We start from the raw sequence: 7,658 nt of genomic DNA on the forward strand, positions 1-7,658 counted from the left end.
AAATCTCCCAGGAAGGCCTTAGAAAAAAACCCGAATTCTGAACCCCAGACACCTAATGTTAAGCAAATACCACCTCCTGGTGAGTCCCCCAAATGGCTCAGTAGGAAAATGTAGCCCTGAGTGACTGAATGAGTAAATGCAATTCACAGGTTGTTGAATAAAAGCCAACTCAATGTTGGAGGACATCTGCCAAAAATGACAATTGGGGGTTGGAGCAGTTCATTCTGAGCCATTTTTTCCTGACAGTAATGAGGCCATTCCTGATTCGTGACAATAAAACCGAGTCATCTGCATAGAAAAGACTTTTAACTTTCTGTTCCTCATAGCAAAGGGCAATTCATTCAGCTCATCCAAAAATTCTTTCAAGCCATAAACTACCTGTTAAAGGGTGAGATTGTAACCGATCCTACCCTAAAGACAAGGGATCAGAGTGTGTGACTCTCATGCTGTTCTGGAAATTGAGGTCTGGTTCATGGGGACACAGTTCCCCCTAGGCCATCCCTCACCCTGCTCTAAGGTGCGGGTTCTGTAGAAGTGCCGGTGGCAGGATGGGGATTAATATTGAGTGTCTGGAGTCTAGCCCATAATTGGTTTCCCTCCACATAATTAGTTTCCCTCCACTGAGTCAAAGGCCAAAATCAGTCATTGCTGTTGCAATTTTTATATTGTTCCTGACAAATTTTTGCACAAGTAGCATAAAAAGGTCAAGAGTGTGGAATAAATGTGCTGAAAACCCAAGGGCTTCCTCCTACAAAATATCAGCCCGAGAAACCCAGACTTGCAATTTATAAAAGAAGAAATCGACAGATGGTTAAGTTGGAATATCAGGTAAACCAATCAGTCAATCATTTGAGGGGAAACACAGGATGGACCTTTACAAAGTAGAATAATCTACCCTTTGGGTCCATCCAGACAAGCCACATGCGTAGAATTAAGGAAAGCAGCAACCCGGCTATTGAATGCTTGAAATGTGGTGAGTCCCAAACTGAGATGAGCCACAAGTATCAAATACACAAACTTAGCACCAAAAAAAAAAAATGTAAAATATCTCAGAAATAATGGTATCTGATTACATGTTGAAATAATACGTGAATATGTTGGGTGAGTAAAATATGCTATGAAAAGTAATGCTATTATATGTGACTACTAGAGAATTTTAAATCACTTGCATGCACACTGTGCTAGACATCTCCAGGGTGGCCCCCAATATGCCCTTCCTTCTGGTGTTCACACCCTTGTGTGGTCCCCTCCCATATCGTATGAGGATTGATCTGTGTGCCCAACAGAATAGGTCAGGAGTAATGGCATGTCATTCCAAAGTTAGGTTACAAAAGACCCTGCGATTTTTGCTTTGGTCTTTTCCTTGATGCCAATCTCTCTCTTCTCTCTCTCTCTCACTCTCTCTCTCTCTGTCTCTCTCCACTAATTCCAGAGGAATTTACCTTCTATGTTGTAAGCAGCCGCATCTAGTGAGTAACTAAGGCCTGCAGCCAACATCCATGGAGGTGAACCACCTTGGAAGCAGGTCCTCCGGCCATAGTCCAACCTTCAGATGGACTGCAGCCCAACCCACATCTTGCCTACAGCCATGTGACAGACCCTAAGCCAGAATCACCCAGCTAAGCCATCCCTAGATTCCTGATCCTCAGAAACTGTGTGGCATAATAAATATTAAGTCTCATGTAATTTATTATACAGCAATAGATAGCTAACATATGCATTATATTTCTATGGAACAGCACTGATCTCAAACAAAACAAAGCAATAACAACAAAAATAACAGTAAGTCTGTAGAGCAGAGGTGCATAACCCTGGCTGCACGTTAGGATCACCTGGAGAACTTGTTAACCTTCCCAATGCCCCAGGCTCACCCCAAAACAACTGAATCAGGGCCTCTAGGGTTAGAGCCTAGGCCCTGGTATTTCCTAAAAGTTGCCCAGGTGATGTTAGAGTGCAGCCAGTGTTGAGACCACCACTCTGAGGAAATGTTTCTCCAAAGTCATGGTGCTTAATTCTGCATCTCACCCAGGCCTCGGCCACTCCCATCAGAGTCCCTGAGAGCTGTTAGAAATGCCAAGTCCCAGGTCCCAACCCAGGTATCCTGAATCAGAGTCTGCATTTCAATAAGTCCCCCAGGGAACTGGATACACACTGCAGTTTGAGAAACTCTGATATAGGGCATTGGTTCAGAACTGGTGTTCAGAAACCTCACAGGAGTCAGCAGTGTGAACCTGACCTCCCATAAGCTTTTACTCAGCCTGAAGTTGTACCTACACTCCCTCACTAAGGGATTCAGACATAACTGGTGTGGGCAGGGCTCAGCCAGGGAGAGTTTTGTGAAAGGTCCTCCCCACGGGATCCTAAGCTGTGGCCGAGGTTGAGAGGCACTGCCCGAGGTGGTGACACAGGAGGTGCCCTTAGCTGCCTCTCGATCTGTCTTTCCCAGGCTCTTCCCATCCTCTGTACTGTCACCATGCCAATGGGAGTCAGGAGTTTCAATGTATTGTTTCCATTCAACACGAAGCACATGCAAGCCAGCTGCCCAGTCTAGAACTTACCTGCAGACACAGCAATTTCTTCCAACCTTAGAGAGAGAACTTGCTATGTGGGTCTTACCTGGAACCCATGCGTATATCTCAGCCCCGTGCTTTCCCAGGGGAGGGAGTTCCAAGAGTGCTGCGCAATGATCAGCCGTGCTCACCTGCATCACATCCATGAGAACTATCCCCACACGATGCCTCACTTCCGTACAGCGAGATCCAAACTTCATAATAGTGATTGTGGTTGTCCCCAGAGCCCCTCTCCACACATCAGCTCACTCCCCTGGCCACAGTTTAAGAATCGTATTATTTCTTTTTTCCAACGTTTATTTATTTTTGGGACAGAGACAGAGCATGAACGGGCGAGGGGCAGAGAGAGAGGGAGACACAGAATCGGAAACAGGCTCCAGGCTCTGAGCCATCAGCCCAGAGCCCGACGCAGGGCTCGAACTCACGGACCGCGAGATCGTGACCTGGCTGAAGTCGGACGCTTAACCGACTGCGCCACCCAGGCGCCCCAAGAATCGTATTATTTCTTAGCCCATTTGCTTTCTTGTTGCTTACTTACAGTCTTGATCAAACCAAGAACTACAACAACAAAATCCACATTTACCCAAGTCAAAATGAGCCAACAAAGCCAATTTTAATTTGCCAACAACCCATTGACAAGGGATGAGAAGGTACACCCAAGGCATCTCTTGGTGTTCAAAGAGATTCTCAAAAAAGCAATTTCCACGAATGAGAAAGTCCCACTCCGCCCTAGGCAATACCCCCCATCATTTGAGGTACAACCTTGAGCTCTAATAGCCTTGGGCACAGCAATGCCCATGGTTGATGTGGGAGGAATATTATCACTTTGTCCCTGCCTGAAAATCACCTTCCTAAACATAGTAATAAACAAGACAAGCTAACTGTAATACAATTTACAGTAATTATTTTATCTACTTGTCTGCTTGCTAATGGCATCTCCTCTCTGATCTATAACCCTATCAAGTAGGGGTTCGTCTTAATATATTTCTCCTACTTAACCTCGTATCTGATGCACAGTAGGCACCAAATGAATTCTTGCTGAATGAAGGATTGATTGAAAAAAATTCCCCAGATCCATGCCATGCACTAACACCCAGAAATACTAGACTCTACATCCATTGATGGATTGCTCTCTTGCTGATACAGCCATCCATAAGGACATATGCTCTAAATATAGGAAGTCGTCACATATAGAGCACACCGATTCTAGAGCAGTTTGAGCAGGACCCTGCAAGCCCTATACCAACCCTGGTTATTCTGGTTTTCAGAGTTTATGATGACTGGCTTTAAATATGTGATTTAAATGAAGGATTTGACCCAAAGTCCATCCAAGCAGACTGCATATATCTGACAGTGGACACGTGACTTGACAGTGGACATGTGACTTGACTTTATGCCAGGTCCAGCTTCACTGGTTGCCAAATCCCCAAGGGAGAGGGTTCTGTGGTTTTTCCTGAGTGCTAGGTGTTACCTTCCCAATTGTAGGTTCCTCTAGGATCTGCCCAGGCTGCCTGAAGGACAAGTTCTCATTCCCAAGCAAGGGGGTCTAAGTACCATGGGTGGGCTTTGAGTGCCCTCAACAGAACCAGGGTGAAAAAGAATCAAACATGAGCTCAGAATGGCAGATGGAGGCATCTCAGTCCTCCCAGGAGTCCATGGCAAAAGCAATTTTCAAGGGAAAATAGTGCAAGGATGGGGGTGGGGCAGGGCATCCGCTGAGTACTCCCAATCCTCTCACCAGAGCATCCGCATGACAGACGACCTTCATGTCATTGTCCCTGATCACTCAGCCCTTATAAACCTAGCCCACAGAACAAGGGCCCTCTTCTGCTCAGGAGGCTAGCACCACAGAATCCCAAATACACAAAGGGCTAGACCCAGAAAAATTGCTCTGGAGGGAAGTTAGGGCAGAAGCCTCTAGGACCTGAAATCTCTCAAGTGCCAACCCACTGAGGTCTCCATAGAGATGCTTCTTTCAGAGTTCCCTCTAAAAACTCAGAATTTTAGAGGCACCTGGGTGGCTCAGTAGGTTAAGCCTCTGACTCTTGATGTCAGCTCAGGTCACCGTCTCGCAGTGCGTGGAAACAACTAGTGCATCAGGCTCTGCGCTGACAGTGCGAAGCCTGCTTGGGATTCTGTCTCCCTCTCTCTGCCTCTCCCTCCCCTCTCAAGACAAATAAACTTTAAAAAAAAATAATAATAAAATAAAAAATAAAAACTCAAAATTTTAAAATAACTCCAGGAGGTAGTGGAGAGTGGCAGAAAGAGGTTGGGTTTGGGTGACAGAAAGGTTAGGTCCAAGCCGTGACTCTGCCGCTTGCTAGCAACTAACAGAGAGACCTTGAGTGAGTCACTTCCCTCTCCCTTCGAATCATGACTCTCCTCCCCACGGAGACTGTGAGCAACAGAGGCGGTAACGCAGTGATGACTCTGGAAAGGGTCCCACCGTCCCCCCGTGAGACATGTCAGAGCCGTCCAAAGATGGGGGACACTCGGAGACAGTGCTTCCTTCCTTCCGTCCTTCCTCTCTTCCTCCTTTCCCCGAATCACAGTGGGGGCCTTGTCAGTTGCATACCCCTCCTTGCACAACCTCCCATTTGACCCACCCCCCCACTACCAGAAGCAGACCCTGCCAGCCTCTCCCCAGTAGCAGTCACCTGTCTTCCTCCCATCAATCAGACCCCAGTTTTTTCCAGGAACTGAGCTGTTTCCTGACTGACCAGGAAAGGCGGCCCCGGCACAGTCCCAGGAAATGAACCCTGAATAATTTCATCTGTCGGGTCATTTCATTCTTTCTGGCAGTGATTGGTTTACGTGTGGGCATGTGACACAGTCCCGGCCAAGGGGAAATAACGTCTCCTCTCCTCGGAGACTTCTGGGAAAGGCTTTCTTCCATGATAAAAAGAGTGGGGGAAGGCAGGCCCACTTGTGTGGGTCTGAGGCCACAAGCCTGGAGTTTCTGGAACCATCCATCTACCAATCATGTGGGGACAAGCATGGAGACAAAAACCAGCTCTTTGGGGAAGACAGAGGAGAAACTGGAAAGTTCCCAGCCCTTGACATTGTTATCATACCTGAATTAGCCCGTCCTGGATCAGTCCTCCAACCTGTGCACACCACCAAGCCAACTAACAAACCCCCTATTGTTTAAGCCTCTCGTGTTAGGAATTTGGTTACTTACAGCTGAACTCATCCTGATACTCCCTCCCAGACGCCGACACACTCCACTTATAATGCGTCTCCACTTTATCCCTGGTGTTTGCCTTCACCAGCTCTCCGATTCCTGAGCCATTGCTCACAAGAACACCTATGGTTCCATGTTGTCTTGGGAGCAGGGGGAGGGGGCGCTGAAATTCAAATCCAAGGAAACTAAAGTACCTTCCCTCACCTGGCCACTCGCTAGCTCGCCATCCTGTTTTGTCTTATTTACAACATGAGCATGGATGGAAATGACGTCAGGCATTTAGTTACCATCTCTGTTCTCAAAGTAAGCTCCAGGGGAAGAGGGAGGCTGTCGATTTGGATCCCAACTCTCATTCCGGCACCGCAGTCACGGTCTGGCACGTCAGAGCAGGTGCTTGAAAAATGTTTGATGGATGCATAAATGAACAGATGGCTCCAGCCCACTTTTCCAGCACGTTCTTCCTAAATACCTCTTCAGAAGATGAAATCCTTCTCCCATCAGTGAAACTAGTCATGGCACACCATGCAGGGTCCCTTGATTTGTCTGCGTGTTTTAGAATAGAATAAATGGGGGAGCTCGTGTGCGATGACTCCCCTGCCTGTCTCCTTCCTTCCTCCACGTTACAGCATCCTTTGATCCAAACGGCCACCCAATCTCTGACTCCTCTGAAGTCCTACTAGATCTCCCACCCCCGACCCCCCACCACTTTGAAGTTTGTCTCACTGGTGCATGTCCAGCCATGTTCTTTCCTCCCCCACCCCCAAATGTGAGTCCCTCAGGGCAGAGTCTTTGTCTCGGGCATCTACGTGTCCCTCGTGGGTGGCACACGGGTTTGTGGGATGAACACAGTGTGAATGCCAGGGCTGTGGCTAGCCTTGGGGGCAGTGGGTTGGAAGGAGACCACAGGGGGGCTTCCTTAACCTGCTGGGGAGTGAGGCTTACCCCAGAGAGAGGCAAAATATAAGGGAATCAGACGAGGTGCTAAAAATGACAGGTGTAACTCAGGCAACTTCTCTCTCTGGGACTCGGCTCATCAGTACAATAACAGGCTTGGATCAAATGGTCTCCGGGGATTATGGCAAGGGGAGCAGGGTTTTAGAGCAGGACCGACCTGGGTTTCAACACTGCTTCTGCCGCCTTGCCGCGTAGCCTCACACCCCCACCGCTCCACCTCTCTGGACGCATCTCCTCAGCTCCAAAATGGCATGAATGAAACCCGCTCGATGGGGCTATTGGGTGGATTAAACAAGGCAGTGAGTGCACAGCTTCCAGCTCCTGGCCTCTCCTCCTCTCCTTGCTGCCTCTGCTGCTTTGGCCCCTGATGTGCCCATCCTCACCCTTGACCAGTTACCGCAAGTGCCCCCACACCTTTCTCTGCCCCAAGTGGAGGGGAACGCCCTCCCAATCAATGACTCCTTCAGCCCGCCAGCGCTGGCCTGACCGCTGTGGGACCCTGGCCTCCTGACCATAAAGGTAGACAGCAGGCATTTTACAGTGCATTCACCAGGCTGGTTCATTTTCCTCCTGGTACAGGGAGAAATCCATTTCCCCATACCACCCCCACCCCCACCCCCGCCCCTTGCATCTAAGCAGGGTCATGTGACTCATTCTGGCCCCAGAGCAGGAGCAGGAGTTACATTAGCCACTCCCACTTCTGACTCACTAACATTCCCTCCCCTTCCAGGGAAAACTTGGAGGGTGGTAGCATGGCCACCTGGAAGGAGCCCCGGTGACCAACTACATCAGGCTTTGGCATGGCTGAGCAGCGAAGCTCCCAAGATTGTAGGGTTCGCTCACTACAGCATGGGAGCCCGGACGCCCCGACTCCATCGGATAGCCTGACACTCACAAGGGGCACCGCCTCTAAACCAGGATGCATGATCTTTACCCTTCCCCATCTCAGG

This window comes from Lynx canadensis, chromosome B4 (genome assembly GCF_007474595.2).
Source record: "Lynx canadensis isolate LIC74 chromosome B4, mLynCan4.pri.v2, whole genome shotgun sequence".
NCBI classification, from domain to species: domain Eukaryota; kingdom Metazoa; phylum Chordata; class Mammalia; order Carnivora; family Felidae; genus Lynx; species Lynx canadensis.